The following is an 18,213-nucleotide window of genomic DNA, read 5'->3' on the forward strand; positions in this document are numbered from 1 at the left end:
TTGCCAACAATTTGTCACCGAGCATGGAGGTTGTGGTAGTACACAGAGTCAAATGCTGAAGCCCCATGGTGTGCATCATGCAAAAGGGTCAGAAAATCAGCTGGCACAGAGGGGCACCAGGGAGCTGAAACTCGTGCAGGGGTCTCTCAGATGGGATGATGAAAATTCAGGCACAGGCAGTGTATTCAGGGGCTCACAGCAATTTAGGAAGGTTATTAATGAGATTGCAGGTAGATGTATTGCATGGTCCATCTGCCTCCATATGGCCCTGGGTGCCCATGGCACTTGTGGCTGCCCATTAATTAGGACTGCCATAATACCTCTTCAGTTTTGCTGAAGTTCTGAGCTCTATCTGACAGCTTCTCTCCAGGGATCAAAAGGGCCCAAATTCAACTTTAGGTCACCTGGCCTAATGAGTCACCAATTACTGCAAATTACTCATTTTTACATTGCAATACTTGAGAGCTGAGTATGAACAAATAACCTCAGACTGGGACAAGCAGGCCTCTGGCATTTAGAAGGCAAAGCTGTAGCGTGGGCTTGGTTAAAACACTGATCTGTTGGTTACTCAAGGCAGAGAAAGTAGGTCTCAATTTAAACCCATAGATGGTACCTTGCAATAATTGCTAGTGCACATGACTGCAGTGATGTAATGTGCTCACTCCAGAAGGAAATGCTGACCTTTGCAGGTTTGTGCTCTCATGTACTACCTGGAAAACTGTGACATCTGATGGAATTCCTGCACACTCCATATCCTCATTGTCCAGGCAAGGACTGTAACAGTGGTATTCTGCTGTGTTTGTACTTCTCAAAATAACCTTGAATAGGTTATTTTGGAAACAATCTGATAGACCATCTCAGCTGGAGGTGGAGCTGAAGCCCCCAGCCAAATATTATGTGGGAAGAGAAGTCAGAGAGAAGATACATGAAGATGCACAAGTGGCAGGTTAAGGGTGCTGTTGCCTTTTTGTGCTGTGAAAACTTTCAAAATGTGGCTCCAGCTGTACTTGCATGCTCACACACATCAGCAGTGCAGACTGAACGGGGTGACTGAAAGGAAATCATCATCCCTCAGCCCTTCTCTAACTCATGGTCAGCTCTGAAGCAGAAGTGAGGGTCATTCCAGTATGGTGGGATGCAGTCCCTGCTAATTTAGGGAAGTAATTAAATCTGCCCTTTCAGGTTTTAAATAACTAATTAAGCAGTTACTTAAAATGTCTTTCTGAGAGGAAAGGAATTGGAATGAATTGTCAAAGCAGAAAAATCTGTGATATAATTCAGAGTAATTTTTTGGAAGTGAAGATTTGGCCTACTGCTCTTGGGCATGGGTGGCTAATTTAACCCCAGGGCACTTTCAATGTTTCTGGAGTAAATTCCTCCCTAAACAGGCCATAACACACTGATGAGAGAGGAGGGCAGCAATAAGAAACAGTTGTCAGGAATATCACAGATTTGTATTTCGTGCAACTAGGCACTGTGATGACTCGCTGCAGTTAATGAAAAGCATTTCTGCTCAGTATATCCACCTGTCCCCCTTTGTTAAAAAAATAAAGAGTCAATCCAAAACAGGATCATTATCTTTAGTGGATGCACTTCACATCACTGAAAACAATTTCAGCTTAGTTAAATAACATGCAGCCTGGAGATTAAAGCTGTCTCCTGTTCAGCTGCAGAGAAAAGCAGAGCTGTTGGTACAGAGATCACTTAGAGCTTGATATTCCTTTCAGTAGTAACTTGATGTATCATATTTTTTTTCCTTGGCTGTTATTACATTCTGCTAGGTTTTATTTATTTAAATCTGAGCTTCCTTTTGCTGACATAGCAAGGCATAACCAGAGATGTTTAGTAAAACTTAGATGAGCCCCTAAGTGGGCCACTTGTTCTATAAATCTTTAAATATTTCATGTTACTCCTTTAGAAATTGCTGTTGCCAGACTAACTCAATCTGCTTTGAAATGACTAGGGCATAAAATAACAGCTCTTCTAAAATTCTCCAGTGATACAGTTATTTGGCATATTTTTAGGGAACACCAGACCTTGTGGCCTCCAATGAAAGATCAGCTTTAAACTTGGAGAAGTTTTACTCCAGAAGGAGCCATTCTTTTCAGCCCCTGGACACACCAAGGATCATGTTGCTCTCCCAGGACATGGCCAGGGGGAGCCTTCTGGCCCTTTGAAGTCAGTGGCAAAACTCCCATTGAATTATGATGGAATTGGGATTTCACCCGAAGAAACAGAGTCTTTGTTGTCTTTTATCACCAAATACAGATATTCTGCCTGAATTAGCCTGGATTGGCCAGTGGTGGAAGAGATTGATTGATGGCTGTGCCAAGAGCAGATCCCTACAAGTAGGAAAAGAGGGTTATTTCTTACAAGAGACTAGGACTTCAGGAAGACAAATTGGATTAGACTATCACCACAGAAACTCCAGAGAGCATCATGTGTGGCCTGTTCATGGAAACACATCTCCCCCTCATGATAAATGTGACACGGCCCCTGTGCAAATGCAAGTGTTATTCCATTAATAGGAGCTGTTCTGGCACAATTAAAACCATGTTCATTAAGGAGCCCAAGCAAGAATGGTGCTGACCACGCACAGAATTCCTGGGAAGATGAAGGATGCATAGCCCCTCTTCCCTTGACTGCTGTTGGGCATCCAGCATAGAATAGGGTTGTGCCTGTGTGGCACCTCTTTTAAAGATGCAAACACCAGTGACATGAGACTGGATCTGCAGGATGAAGGACAGGAAATGATATTTGGTAATCCTGTGGAAGCAAAGCCAAAGTGATCATGCTCTCTGGTTGGATTCTAGTTTCCTCAGTAGCTTTGAAGTATATTGACATATTTCAGACAAATTTCATAGAAAACAAGGTCTCATTGAGTATTGAAATTATCATGACAATGAACCTCTATGTAAAGGATCTTACTGGTGCCAGTAAGGGGAAAGCTGAACATACACTGGCATCTTTTTAGACACAACAGATTTTCAGGAGCTGTAGCAGGAGAGAGGGACTGCACCCTGGTAACTTCTTAGAGTTTCACCTGGACCTCACAACTCCATCAGCTTCTCCACACAAATGCATAACACCAAGTTTTCATTAATTCTTTTCCTCAGAAATGACTTTTGGAAAATGTCTTTGAATAAGACTGAACAGAAGCACAGCCAGCCATGCCATTTCCACCAGGAGAATGAGCAGAGAGTAGAGCTGAATGAGTCCCTGGATTAAGTTGTCTCTGGACATCACAAGGTGTATTCCTGTTCCTGCCCTTCCCAACCCATTCATACCTTTTGTATTGATCACAGTATACAAACATGTTTATGGGGCTGCAATGGAAGCCAGTTCATAGTATTTTTGTTTATCAAAAACTGCAGGTTTATCAGTTTATTCTTGTGGTTTGGTATTTTTTTTGTAAGCTGGTTCACTGTGCCAGAAGTTTTGGCGCTGCCATGGACCACTTGCACACTTGTGGAGATGGACCCTGGAGATTAAATCACCATGACTCAGGAAGGCAGTGATTTAATGAACCAAAACCACCGAGCTACAGCCCTAAGGAGGTTGGAAGCACCAGGAAAACAAAGGAACAGCACTAAACCAGTTTTCATCAATTTACTGCAAATTAATGAATGTTGATTTTTGCAAGTAAGTGTAAAAACAAAGATCCCAAATAGGGGATCTTTGTATTCCACCCAGTAATAGGTGGAATCAGCAGCAATGTGCTCATCAGCACTGTATGACCACACATTGTGTCCTCTCACTTAGGCCCCAGAAAAGCTGTGTAATCTTCTCATCTTTTTTCCCCTACTCTGAAAGGCAAAACTACTCCTATTCATCTGTTGCTCTCTGTTTCTCTAAAAAAAGGCACTTAAAATGCTTGTAGCACATGTAATTCCAGTGGCTATTACATGGGGAAGCTGGGGTTGCTGCTTGGGCCTTCTGAAGAAAAATAGCTGCTTCAAGTGATTGAACCCGGCCTGTTTACGGAGGTGGCAGCAGAACATTCCTGTTATCAAATCTTGGTGATTTGATAAATTACATCATGTTATGCTGGGACTGATGACAAGCTTAAAAGGGGATGTTGATGACTGGTTTTAAATTAGAGAAATGGTTTTACTCCTCTGTGGAGGCAGAGGTCAGTCAGCTTGGGCACTGTAGCTGGTTCTCTGGATTCATTCACCTGCTTCCCAGGTCTGCAATTTGGGCAGCAGGTGGTTTCCTGTGGGGATCTAACCATGGAGTGTAGTGACAGCACAGAAGGGCGAGGATAGAATGAGAAACCTATTTTCAACCTTCAGAAATAGGACTTTGACAGAGAATTATATGGGCTCCTTGAGGATGTCCTGGGCCTTTACCTCTGTAACTGCCTTGAGAACAGGAAGAAATGTGCTGTGGGGTCTCAGTAGAGATATATGTGTGAAACTGGAGAGCAGCTTGGCGGGGTAGACACTGACAGCTACATCTGAGTACTTCACTGAGCATATGCAATAAACAGGAGGGGAAAACTCTGGGAGAACTTATGTGCTGCTGCTCAGTTACTTCTGCTGTATGTACCCCTATCTGCTGCTTTGAACTGCCAGACTAAGATCAACACACCCTCTCTGCAGAAAGCAAAAACATCCCCATACATCTCCTGCCCTGCTCATCACCGCTGGAGCCCCCGTTCTCTCACATGCACTCCAATTCACGTTACTGCTCCCTTGGTGTCTGTTTATTTTGCACTGAGTGGTACAATATGATCCATTCTGGAAGCACTTCTTGCAAACAGTAAAATACATTTTCCCTGAAGCCAACATGTTGCTTCACATTTGCACCATAAAACACCAAGCAGAGCAGAGCAAAGTTCCAGGTGAACCAATTGGCCTGAGCTGCTCTTTGCTTCTTCCTTTGTTTTTCTTTGGGTGATTCTGTTAAAATTTAGAGTGCTACACAAGAGTCCAGAGCTCAAATGACTGTTAGCTTTGTTTCATCACATATCTAATTTACTTTAACATGGGATCCCGGCATGCGTTTCTTTAAGAGACTGAGTCAATTTTATGCTAAGTGATTTCTCCAAGTAGATTTTTTTTTTTTTTATTGTCCCCTTTGCCTAAAGTAAATTAGAGTGATAGCTGGAGCAACCAAGGAATGAAAAGGAGTCAAGTCCTCAAGTCACATTAGCAGGCTTGTTGAGGCCTTTAAACAATCATCACCATCAAAGTACTCCATAATAACTGTAAAAAAGCTAATCACAGGTGGCAGTGGGCGTGAAATGTGTGGCTCTGTGCTCAATCCTTGGGATAATGGGGGTATTCATGGGATTTCTAGAAGGACTCCTTTGTGCAGCGAGTCATGTGCCTGCTGAGCTGAAAGGACTATTTTGCTCAATTTGTCTAAAAGCGCTGGCTTATGAGATAGCTGCAGGGGTTTCACTGCTCAGGTTGTTTTAACCCTTCCCACGCAGACAGGTTTTGGGATAATTCCAGGGCCTTGTCTATACTGGGAAATGTCTCCAATTCCAGGGAGTGGAGCGTGCTCCTAGTCAAGAACCAAGACCACCAGCCTTGCTGGAGAGGATCCATGGCTCCAGCTCTGCCTCTTTGTGCGTGCTCAGCTTTAGATACTTGTTTTTCCCTCCTTGGCAGTGCTGGGAACTCAGAACCCTGTGAAGCACCTCAGGCTCTGAAGTTGAGGCTCTCAGCCACTACTGAGCTATGATTCTCAAAGCCAGGAGTAAAGCCCATTTAAGGCTTTCAGTTTGGGGGCAGAGTCCCAAGGTACACCAAGCTTTTCTTACGATCTCTTTTATTGCAACAAAAACCCCACTGAAAGTGACCTCGTGGTGATTTCTCAAACCATGGAGATGTTTTTTGTTATGTGAAACCTGCACAATCTAGAAGTATTTTCCTTTCTCCCTAGAAATAGTTAAAAGAATGCCTAAAAAAAGGAAATCTGCTACCTGAGAGAGTCTCAAAAGAGGAAAATGTATTTTGACATTAGAAATCCTTTACTTTGAAATGGAAATAAATATTAATTATCTAAATGCACCAAATAGTTAATGACCATAATACATTTATTTAAATTTCAATCAGTATCTGGAGGCAAAGCTGAGAGCAATGCTGTTTTCTACCAACAAGCATAATGCTAATGGCTGGGTGTTAATTAATATTTCTATTAAGATACAGTGTAAAGATTTTAAGTGATGGTTCATGCCCCTGTTTGTAGGCTCAGAACTCAGGAGACCAAGAGAAACTGGAAGTTTACTCCTGAACGTGTGGCACCTTTTAACAGTTACAGTCTTCGTGATGTTAAGTGGGCTCTAGTCAAGAGCTTTCCAGTTTCAAGTATGGCTAAACCAAGTTCAAAATCTATAAAGAAACCATACCCAGGTTGTTTTCCAGGTTGGATCACCACCATAGTGGTCCAGGTGACTAAATCTTGTGATCTTGTTGTGTCATGTTTTGAATGTCGAGGTATTGCATTGGAAGGGGAAGAAGCTTCTCTTTCTAGTGGGAAGGACAATATTGGCTTAGCCAATGCAAGAGTCACAGGGGTCTGTGTTCTCATCTGATACAAGAAATACTTCTTGAGATTTTTTATCAGGACTTACACACAGGAGCTCCTTTCCTCTCCTTACTTGGCCGTTGCTTTGTTATTGACAGTCTTCTCACGGAAAGACTTTTCCTTCCTTTTCCCCTTTCCCATTTCGCCTCTCCCCACTCCCTTTCTCCTTTTCCCTTTCTCTTTTTTTCCTTTCCCCTTTCCCTTTTCCCTTTTCCCTTTCCTTTCATCCTGTGTGTGCCCTGTGCCAGCAGCAGGGCACAGCCCTCGCTCTGTGTTTGCAGGGAACGCAACACAAAAAGGTCACAATCACAGTCTGCAAAGACGTGTGAAACCCAGGCTATGCTAATAAATGACATACTTCATGTCACAGCAGTGTAACCCACAGGAAAGAGAATATAAATATCACCACTTCCTTGATTCCAATTGCCTTTTAATTGTTAAGGTGGGGGACCAGGGTCCACTTCACACAGAAGTTCATGGTGTTGATACCAAGTTGTGCTGAAACTAGTTGTGGTTGGGAGGGTGTGAAAACCAGGTAAAGAACTGGAATGAGTTATTTCTGTCTGTCCCTCTCTCTCTCATAAGCACACAAATCATTTAAGTGTGCTTGCTGACCCCCCGGGTCAGCCACAGCTCTTGGGGGTTCTTTTGTTCTCCTTATTTTTTTCTGTCTCCTACCATTAACGTAGCCATCATTGAAACAGAGGTGCAAATCCTTAATTTCTGGTTTAGATAACAGGAGAATTTTCTGTCCACCCCACATCACCCCAGCCCAAATAATCGCAGTGTCTGGAATGGAAAAATTCCAGCTGTGATCCTCCACCCGTGGCACCTGCAGAGCCACACAGTCCTTGTGCTGTACTGCATTGCAAGGAGTAAGTTGTGGAATGTTTCAGTGTGTATCATCTGAGGGTTTTTTTCTGGATTGCCTATGGAACCACCTAGTTCTTGCTAGCATGAAGCTGAGCCATTCTTTGGCAGTGTTGCACAGATCAGTTTTAGGATTTGACTCCTCCCTGCGCTGATTTGGAGCTGGAACACCGGTTCAAAACACTTGGCATCGCTGCGTGCTGCTTGCCTGGTGTTGGAGGCAAAGAGCACAGGTGAAATCCTCCTTTGCTGATAACATGGCAAAGCTTTCATGGGTTTCTGCAAAGCCCAGAGTTCCCCACCAGTGAACTCGTTGCTGGAAAGTTATCTCAAAGTCAGGAACATTTCAAAACAAATTCTCGCCACACTGGCTGCCCTGGAGGATGGTATCAGTGTCCGTCTATTTTGGACACCCATAAAGCAACTTTGTAGGTAAAATCCTTTTCCTTTCTTCTGTTGCTTGTGCAGTTTGATCCTGCCCCTTATAGCCAGTACCTATTGAAGGTACACATGCTGCTCCATTCACCGCTGCAGCCTTTGAAGAGTTAAGCTCTGCAGTCACTCAGAAGGTGGACTTCTGCTTTTCCTCAAGTCTCTATTCATCTCCAGGAACTGAATTTTTCATGCAGTAATTAAAATTTGTAGGTCAAACCTCCCATGGCACCGTTTTCTGCTAATATGGGAGAGCAACGGTCGGATTCGCTTACGCTGCTCTTCGCCGCACTGAGATTTAAAGGATGAAGGGTGACATTTTCCCCCATTTTGTAAATTAATGCCATTGATCTGCCTAACAAGAACAAAGTTAGGCTTCAAAATACCAAATGATAAAGAGATTAAGACTTTAAATGGCTTTCCAAAGGCAACCTCTATTGTAAGATTCCAAGCAGAGTATTGAACTTTCAATTAGAATTTCTAATGGACTATTGACTTAAATGGATAAAATGTTGCAAGTGATAGCTTTCAAGATGACAAAAATTGCTTAGTACATTCTGGAATATTACTTTATGAAGCAAATACTGTTCTGGAGGCTGAGTAGTAATAACCCAGGCCCCGGGCAATATTCTTCTGTGTCTCTGTGCAGCAGTTTTTCAAAATTGAACTAATGCATTTTGAAACATTTTCTCTTTTCATGTTTTGTAAATCTTTGGGAGTGTGAGGTACTTTAACTTTCATGAAAGAATCTTAAATCTCTAGTGATGTAGCTATGATTGCACTCTTTATGAAATACAATCCATCTACTCAAACGCTGTGTTTTCACACGTTCTTTCATCTGGGGCACAAACAATGTGCCCGCCTCGTGTGGCTGCTCCAGAATGGGCCTGTTCTGCACTGCCTGTACCACAAATAACAGCTGAAACTCTCCCAAATCATCCTGGCGCTTTGCACTGAATTGCCTTGAAGTCCTATTATGAAACACCAGCTCTAGTACATTTTTCAAAGGATATTTTTTCAGAGACTAGCCAGCCCTTTCCAGGATAAAGGGTTAATATTATGCTTATGTTACAGTGCATTAAAAACTCTAATTAAAACAGCATTACATTCCCATCTGCCAATCTCCAGTAATCTTCTTTAATTGCAGTAATTAAACTATATTTACATGTTCAGAATACTTGTAATTTAGCAAATTGCACTCTCTGCTCTACATTTAATCAAACAACCAGTTCCAGTATATTTAGTGTGGAAAGAAGTAATTTCAATGTTTTGATTACTATAGCAGATTTGACAGAGTAAGTGCCCCTCTAGTAGAGACTTTGAAAGGGAAGGCAAACATGAAATATAGTCCTGTTCTGATTGTCATGTGAATGCCTAATTACATGTTAGAGGATTAACTATTAAAGGGTACACACTGTTTCGCTTGATTTTTTAGGCACAGCTGACATAACAGATAATAAAGGTTGCCTGTTTGGGGCTGTTTGGTGGAATATGTAAGCTTTTTATTATTATTATTATTATTATTATTATTATTATTATTATACCAAGTATTAAATCCTGTGAGCTAGTAAGGTCCTAATGCCCCACATCTTTACTTGAAAGACGTAGGTAAATTAAAGATTAGGTTTACCCTGCACTGTTGGCAGCTGGTTTCCCAGATTCTTCCCTTCCCCTAACCTCCTTCTGGGGGAAGGAGGGTTGTTATTCTCAGAATGGCAGTTCCCAGGTAACTCTGTCAAATGCTGGTTTAGATTTTGTGTATGAAGGGGCCTCGGGTGGGCAGGTCCCCCATGCAATCTGTGCCCTGGGGCTCAGTGGCACTGAGGTGACCTCAGCCTCAGCCAGGGCTGTGCTCAGACACACGTGGTGGGTGCCCTGATCCTGGAGGGTCCCTTCCAGCTCAGCACATTCCATGAGTCTGTGGCTCTGTGACGTGCGAGCGGGTGGGCAGTGGGTGGGTGAGTTCATAACTTCTGCACAAAGGGAAGCTTCTCTCTTTCTCTACATCTCTTCCTATGATCTGGGTCTATAGTGAACTTGAAAAGATGATTCCAGTACCAACCACCTGGTCTTCCCCAGATAAATCTTACAAGGCAGGAAAAAATCCTTCTGATCTGCCAGTACCAGACCCGCTGGAGTTACGACCAGCTCTGCCAGCAGAGTCCGTGGTGGGCTGGTAGCTCTGCATCTGCCACAAGCCACCCACCTCCCTGAGCAGAACCCCCCACCCACAGCCATATTCAACATGGGAGTTAAGTCCCCAGATACCTTTGGGACATTTTATTACCAGTTCTGATGGCAGGTTCTGGGCATTTGCAAAGGTGACATATCACAACACGAACGTCGGTGGGGAATAAACTCGATCCCCAGAGATGTGACTGTGGCTGTTGCCAGCAGTCCTTTCAGGCTTTGGTACCTGTGGAATTCCTGCTGACAGAGAAGGCCACAGGCATTGGCAGATATAACAGGAATGGTTCCAGGGAGCAATGTGTGCTCCTGCAGAGCTGCTCTTGGCACATACAGTGTGTGAAGTTGTTCGTGTGTACAAACTTGCAGTCAGGGTGGTTCTCTGTAGCGCTCTACCTACAAATATATTGCTTTTGTTCCAAAGGCAGCCAGAAAAGCCATTAAAAATCCCTAGCTCTACTAATTTGCTTTATTAAACTACCCTTCTACCAGTGTCCTCCTTCCCCATGACCTGACCTTGGGCATGCTTTGCCATGACCAGTTCTGGGATTTCTTACATCATCTTGACTTCATCCATTTCAAAAAAGTACCTCCTGCTTTTCACTGCTGAGAAGGAAAATGGGGTCATTGCCAGGCAATTCCCTGGGTCTGGGTCACTGTCTTTACTCCTGTTTAATGGCAGCAATGAAGGCCCTGAATTGAACCCTTCCAGTCGAATTTCCGTGTAATCCCACTGTATGGCTTTGCTCTCCTGTCCAATCCAGACCCCTGATTTCCTGATTTAGAAACAAGTATGTGTGTTCTAACAAAGCCATTTAATGAAGGGGAACGTTTGCTGTATTACTCTGATTGTACATTTGTATATATCTATATCTATATAATCATCTATAGTGAATTTTCTAGAGTAGTAGATGATAGAAAATATAAATTGGCCTTTTGAGACATATTTTTAAAAATCAAGATTATAAAGCTTGAAATTTTTTTAAAAGACATTGGCCCTATTACGGAAGATGTAAAGAAATTAGCCTAGTTCTATTAATTTTTTATTATTTACTCTTGATTTATATGAGTGTGGCTGCAGTAAGAATGACTGCAGTGCTGTTCAGTTCCTCTGTAGCCTCTGTCATGAAGTTCACACACATCAGAGACCGGCCCTGTTTTGGATTTCTCATTACACTCCATGGTGTTCACAGTGAGGATTTCAAGATGGGTCTTCTTAAGCCTATTAAAAATCAGAATCATGCTGGTCATACGTTTAAATAGATTTAGTTTAGTGGCTTCAGGGGAAAGTGGGGATGGGAGATGAATAAAATAAAAATCTGATATAGAAACACGTCTGATTTTTCAAAGGTTTTTGCAAAAAAAATGGAAGTTTTGGCATTTCAATTTACACTAATTTCACACATCATCTTAGGGAGTGCAGGGTTTGGGCCCCTGCCAGACTGGCTGAGAATCCTCTTTGGAAAAGCACAGTTTCTGTGCTGAATGGATGCTGCATCACATAGATATTTCCTAATATCTTTCATTAAACTTCCAAATGGACACTAAGTATGTAAATACAGCAAAACTCAAAGCCTGGCTTTGAATTTGTGTTTTCCAGGAAAGCTTTTAACAGTACCAGTCTAACAATATTGCGCTATGTCTGGCTTGCCATTTTCAACGAGTAGCTTAATGAGTTTATTGTGTAATGAAGGACTCTGATTTATTAGCTTTTCATTATGCTCATTCCATCGGCTTCCTGCTAAATGCTCTAACCCTTGGCAGAGATGTCAGTCTTTATCAGGTGGTATCATTGCTTTTTAATAAACTCTCCTCCCACATTGATAATATTACATGTGAAACCCTTCTCCTGCGTTATTCCTAAGGGAAGGAAAAAGTATATTTATTGAAAAGGCTGCACTGAAACAGTGCAGAGAATTCCTAAGCAGTCTGGGGTTACCCCTTGCCACTAACTCAGGTTTGGAGGCTGCAGGTAGGTCCTTTCGCTGCTCCCAAACTGGCAGAGAACTGAGCCCATCCTCTCCATCCTTTAATTACAGCAATGTGCAGCTGCTTTAAAACTGTGGCACTTGCAGGTATTAACAAATATTTCTTTAGCAGGTATTTAATGATCAACTCTATTATAAGAATTAACGTGGTGATGGCACACAAGGAGGGGGGGGAAGGAGGGTAAAGTAATATTTTACAACCTGAAAAATTAAGCACTGAGATAGTTAAGGCCCAGCCCTCATTAGCTGAATGGTAGATTTTTCTAATTAGTTCTTTCTAGTGTAATTAGCATGGATGAGTCTAATCATCTCATGTGAAACCAAATCTAATGCTTGGGAAGGAATGTCCTTGGCCTCTCTTTCAGACTGATTCCAAGGATTTTGTGTGTTTCTTCTGAGATATTCCTTAAAGAAACAGCAACTTGCCTTCCTGATGAAGCTGGGCTGGCAGGAAGGAGAATTCTTGGACCTCATCATGCTTTTTTATGGAAGCACAGAGGGAATTCTCCCACAAAAACAGATAATTCTCGTGTGGCAAATGAATCAGATGTGGGCAGTAGCTGTAAGAAGGCCAAAATCAACAATGAAATTCTGAATCCACATGAGAAGTGAGTGTTCAGACATTGGACTTAAAATCCCAGTTTTTCCAAGCTCTATATTTCCCTGTAGGGATATCTTCCTAGAAATGAACCCAGAAAGGGAGATGGTAAATAGAATGGCTTTTGCTGCTGGTGTAGTTCATCTTGCTGAGAAACCCAAACAGGTCGGAATTGCTCCTTTTGCTGTCAACAGTCTAAGCAGGGTAAAACAATATTGAGTCTTGTTGCACATAATTTTGTTTATAGTTTGCTATCAACCCTCACAGTAGAGTTAAAGTCAGTAAAAATGTTGAGTTTACCCTCTTTTTCCTTTGCTTTTTGAGAAATCCAGGCGTGAAGGACAAGCAGTTTGGCCCCGTTTTGGCCTGATGTGTTTGTACTGACCGGTCTTCACCAGTAATAATAATTTCATTTTACGGTTTGAAAATATCTGGAAGGTTAAGGAAGTCCAGGGATCTGGACAGCACAGCTCATCCATCTCCTCCTGCTGCTGTGCTGACACCGAGCAGAGGCAGCCTCGTGCACAGAGGCTCGAGGGACAAAGTGAAGGGCAGAGCAAGGAGTGCCAAGGAATCCAGCTGTGTTTGAACTGGGAGCAGTGGGGTAGCTCTCAGGCCACCCCATCCCCATGTGCAGCAGCATGTTTAGCTCAGGCCCTCACTGCACTGGTTATGATTGAGTGCCAGCCAGTGTTATCTGGGACCCAGCACTTCTGTGCCACTGGGAGCTCTGGGTTCCTTTGTGTCTTTCCTGCCTGATCCACTCTTTCCCTGACAGGACTTTGCTGTTTAACAGCCCTCATTTCTTTACTACTTGAAAGTCTCTATCTGGAAAATCAAAAGGTAAATACAGTGATTAAAGATATCTCCTTTAAAAAATACTTTAAAAAAAAAGCCTGTCTGTGGGAGTTTGCTTTTGCCAGTGGATTTACTGGAAATGTAACCTGCATTTATCTGCTAATGAGTTAAAGTCGTTTGTTTTGGAGTGAAAGGCAGAGAGGTAACGCTGATGTGGCTGTGACAGAATGGCTCCCCTGGAGCCCAGGGAAGAAGGGGACAGCCCTGAGCCTTTTTTCCTCCAAAGCAGTGGAATGCAGGTAATCAGAGAGAGGGAGAAAAGATGCAGGTGATGCCTCTCAGTCACTCCATGGCCTCAGGGTGTATCTGTGTGATGTGCTTTCAGCTGAGAAGAGAAAGTCAGGCATAGGATACGCAGCAATTCCTGACCATTTCCAGGAAAATAGAAACACCTCCTTGTTCCATCCTCAGCAGACTCTTCACAGGATATCCCTCGTATCACAAGAACCAGATACTGCTCTTCCTGAAGCCAGCTGGCCTTCCAGATCTTTTGTGATTTTGGGGCAGGGGTTTTAGGGCCATCCCTATGGAAGCAAAACTACTGCTCCACAAAATTTATTGAAACTACACTAAAAAACACAAAGAAGGCTTAGGACTGACATTCTGGAGCCAAGGCATGATCTGTGACTCTGTGAACATGGCTGGATTGACAGGGTTTAGAATGAAAGGTTCATTTTAGCCCATTCCTGTTAAAACCAAGGAATGATGTAAAAGTGCTGCACTCATCACCTGGGGCAGGGCTGGACTTCTCTGAGCACCCAGTTGGCTGGTTTGGAAGTGGCAGGCCCTGGCTCTGGGGGAAGGTGACAGTCCAGGCTGGAACCAAAGGCCTGGTGGCTATTTTGAAAGCAGCAAATAGCAGAGCTTGAGCCATGGAAGCCCCATGGGATTTAACAGCATGGCAGAAGAGCAATGGGAGAAAATTGAAATGTAGTTAGTGATATTTTTATATGGAAAAGAGGAAATGAGATGTAAACAGTATTAGTGTAATACAATTTTCATGTGAGATTAAAAGGAAAGCCAGGATTTGAGAGATTTGGAAATTGCAGTTACAGGATAAGTGATATTTGAAAGGATCCTACATGATTTGATTAAACTGGAGTTCAAATGTCACCAGAGAGATGCATTATTTATGAGTTTTTCTGGGGGTTTTTTGTGCATCCTGAGCTGTGTTCATATGGAATCCAGACAAGGAAGCTGGGGGGTCCCTGGTTGGGAGGGGGTTCCTAAGGAAAGCCAGGATACTCACAGAGGCTGGGAACATGTTCTGCCCTGCAGGCAAGTGATGCCACTGTGCTGCACCAAGGGCATTGTGCTCCTGGGTTTGGATGAGGTTTTCAGGGTCCACTTGTGGCAGTTCCACAAAAGAAAATGCATCTGGCTGTTGAGTTCTGACTGGAATTATGTTTGGGTAATGCTACATCCCAGACTCTCAATGTCAGTGACATTTAGAATTTGCTGCTGCTTCTTCAGGTGTTCTGGTTTCCAGTCTCTCTCTTTTCCCCTCACTGTGATGAGGTGGTGGGAGCTGTTTGCTGGGCAATAACATGGTCACATCCTATATCCTGCCTTTGCTCACAGTGATGCCAACATCACTGACCTGACCCAGGATGAATTCCAGGACTTCTAGAACTAGGATTTCTTTGACCTAACAAGTCTGTTTTAACTCAAATTTTTGCAGCTGAGGCAGTGAGTTGAAGAATGACAACTTTAAAGCAATTTGAGTGGAAGATGCTTGATACCTTTGAAGGCTCCTGTGATGTAATATGAGTCAATGGTTCAGGGGTTATGCCAGTTCACTGTTTTCATTCGCCTTCCCAGGGCCTCACTATGTGCCACACGACTCCCCATTAATAGCAGAGAAGCTTGTTTGGTAAATCCCTTCTGCAGAAGTTCCCTGCTCCTGTGACATCATCCCAGAGTGCCCCTGACAGCGCTGGCATTTTCTCCACACGCACTGGCCTATTCCCATGTCCCAGCCCCAGCCACGGGAGATGTTACACTGGCATCTGGCACCAATATCTGCTGTTGACATTTTGGGAATGAGAACATGAGCTATTAGCAAAGCTGTTTGCTTGTACCTAATTAATGTTCAATTGTATACCCCTTCCTTTATCAGCCGTGCAGCAGCAAACCAGACCTGGCGTTATCTTTCACCAGCTTTAAAACTTAATTATTTCCCGCCTTGGTGTTAAAGGCCGTTCAGAACAACTCGCTGCCTTAATATAGATTTAATCAAGTTACCAAGCCTGGAGTGACTTGATGGCTCTTTAGCTGAAGTGACTGTATTTATATATCAATAGAGCAAAATTTGGAGTGTGCTTTTTAGCAAAGCTTTGGCAGGGCACAGTGGAAATAAATGGCTGGTGAATGCCTCTTTGTGGAACAGGCTCGGGGAAACACAGGCAATTTTGCTTCATTCAGGCAAATTGCAGTGTCGTGCAAAAGCACTCAAACCCTTTTTCCCATATTGCAGGAAAGCATCCCAGAGATGCTGCTGTTGGGCACTCAAGGGAGTGGGTTCAGCTCGGGGAGGTGCAGAGCCCAGAGCATGGACAGAGCACTAGGGAGAGTGGTTTTTCCCTCGGCTTTACCCGAGGCAAACTGTGCCTGTGTGTGTGGGAAGGGGAAAAGATACACAGAATCAAAAATCCGTATTGCTGAGAGCACAAGGTGGCAAATACTGTCTGTCTGTGGCCACTGTCAGTGACAGGACTGTAGAGGGGCACAATCCCATTGAATCCTGGCAGGTGTCTGATGTGATCCACCTTTTTTCTAAGAACTTATTCCTTGCATGTGATCTTTTGAGTTTTTAAATGGAAGCTGAATTCAAAATATTTGAATGCACAGCGAGTTACTCTGAGAGATAATGGCCACAAAGGGTTTTTTCTTTGGAGAACCTCATTGAAATGTAGCATGATACACCTGCTAAAATGATTTTAAGTAGACTCGGTTTGGTTTGCATTGAGATGTTGCTTTAGCCCTCTCCTCTTTGCCATTCAGTACAAAGTTCAGCATGTGAGTAATGTGCCCTTAAATAATTCAGGGAGCAAAGGTATGCTGCTGGCCTCATTACTAAAGATGATGACCTGGTGTACTGTTTTCTGGGCTACTGTTCTGAAATAATCTCTGTGTGTTTGAATTTTTTAGCACCATGACTGGCTGGGAGAGGTGGCTATTTGAAGATGCTTTTATAGCTTTTAACCCTGACCAGCAGCAGCTCTGCTGACTGTTGGTTTTGCCAACAACAAAACCCTTTAGACTTGTGGCTGTGGTGTGAAGGGTACCTGTGATGGGTGTCCAGATTCATTTTACTTAAGCCTCAGACATACCTAAACTTGAATTTCAAGTGTAAAGTACTAGAGTGCTACTTTGTTTTTATCTGCACCTCATTTTCAGGAGAAACCAGATTTTGAATGAGCTCAGGTCTATCTAGGCACGTTAGATTTTCAAGAGAATTTATCAGGCTGGTGGTTAAGATTGTGTCACAAATCATCCCTTCTAGCACAGCAGGGACTGATGAGTACTTACCCCTTTGGAAACACATTTCCTAATAAAAAATGGTGAATCTTTTGTCAGAAGTTATGGACTTTTTTTTTTTAGGGAGTTGTCTCTAGCTCAAAAAATTATGGATAAGGGGAAGGAAAAAAGCTGAAACACATTGCATTGTACTATTTATATCTGATGAAACTGTTGCAGGAAATCTTTCTTTACCAGAGCTTCCTCGGAAGGTTTGTTCATTATCAGACGTTGTAAACTGAGCAACAAGTAGGTCACCAGCAACTTGTGTCCTCTTCATACACCTGCTCTGTGTCCTTTCTGCATCCACCTTAATGAGTGATGAAAAAGCAAAGCCCCTGAGAGGCATTAATATAATCATAGGAAATCCTGCATAGACCAGTAACCTCCAATTTCTGTTTCACATGGGCCAGTTACTTTAAAGCCTAATTCTGTACAGGAAGGGTGGCCACTGACCCAGAGGAGCTTTGTCCCTGAGCCTCCAGTGTCCCTTGTGTGGAGCTGGGGTGACTTCGCTCTCGTGGCTCCCTGGGGTCTGTTGCCCTGTGGGGACACCAGGTGTTGTTCCTCTGATGGCCTGAATGCATGACAAGAAATCACTGTATGACAAAATACCCTTGGCTGCAGATGCCTGGTCTGCATCACATCCTCCTGATGCCAAGGGCTGAAGGTACCCAGGGCAGGTGCAGTCACACAAATGTCTGCCAAGTGTTTAAGGCATTTATGTTGGTACTTTCCTGGTTTCTGTGCTGCACCAAAGGATCCAGGACATCTCAGCCATGCCCTTCCTGCCATCCAGATGCCAGGCCAGCTGTGGGTAGGTGGACTCTCACAGTCTAAGCCATCATCACCATCCAGGCAGTGCTGCATTTCATACCAGAGCCAAGCAGACAGCCCATTAATGAATTAGGAGGGTGGTTAGGAGGCAGCTGCCTATGGCAGGTCCTGCTGGATTTTGGGGAGCTGGGCTTGTGAAATCATCTGTAGGGCTGGGGAGAGGAAAGTGGGCCAAGGGGGGTCTGTGTGTATTGGGTCATCTGGGGATATCTGTGTACGGGAGAACTTCTCAGGTACCATTTGGTTGTTCAGTTTTCATATCTTAGAAGTGTATTTTTGATGTTATTTTTATTCTTTAAAAAGTAAGAGTGGCCTGAGATTAGAAGCTGCCTTACAGAGAGTCACTGCAGAATTTATTTTGATTATTAGAATGGCAGTACAAAC

The 18,213-nt window shown here is 43.3% G+C and overlaps 1 protein-coding gene and 1 long non-coding RNA gene across 10 annotated transcripts in view; one reads left to right on the forward strand and one right to left on the reverse strand.

Annotated features, from left to right (window-relative positions):
* AUTS2 (activator of transcription and developmental regulator AUTS2) overlaps positions 1-18,213 on the forward strand; it is a 1,122,443-nt gene that overhangs the window by 464,776 nt on the left and 639,454 nt on the right. The window lies entirely within an intron of this gene.
* Positions 11,057-15,349, reverse strand: LOC135425382 (uncharacterized). Its single transcript, XR_010435580.1, has 3 exons — positions 15,216-15,349; positions 12,444-12,577; positions 11,057-11,251 (listed from the first exon to the last, which is right to left on the reverse strand). It is a non-coding gene; the product is annotated as an uncharacterized LOC135425382 (long non-coding RNA).

This window comes from Pseudopipra pipra, chromosome 21 (genome assembly GCF_036250125.1).
Source record: "Pseudopipra pipra isolate bDixPip1 chromosome 21, bDixPip1.hap1, whole genome shotgun sequence".
Classification (NCBI taxonomy): domain Eukaryota; kingdom Metazoa; phylum Chordata; class Aves; order Passeriformes; family Pipridae; genus Pseudopipra; species Pseudopipra pipra.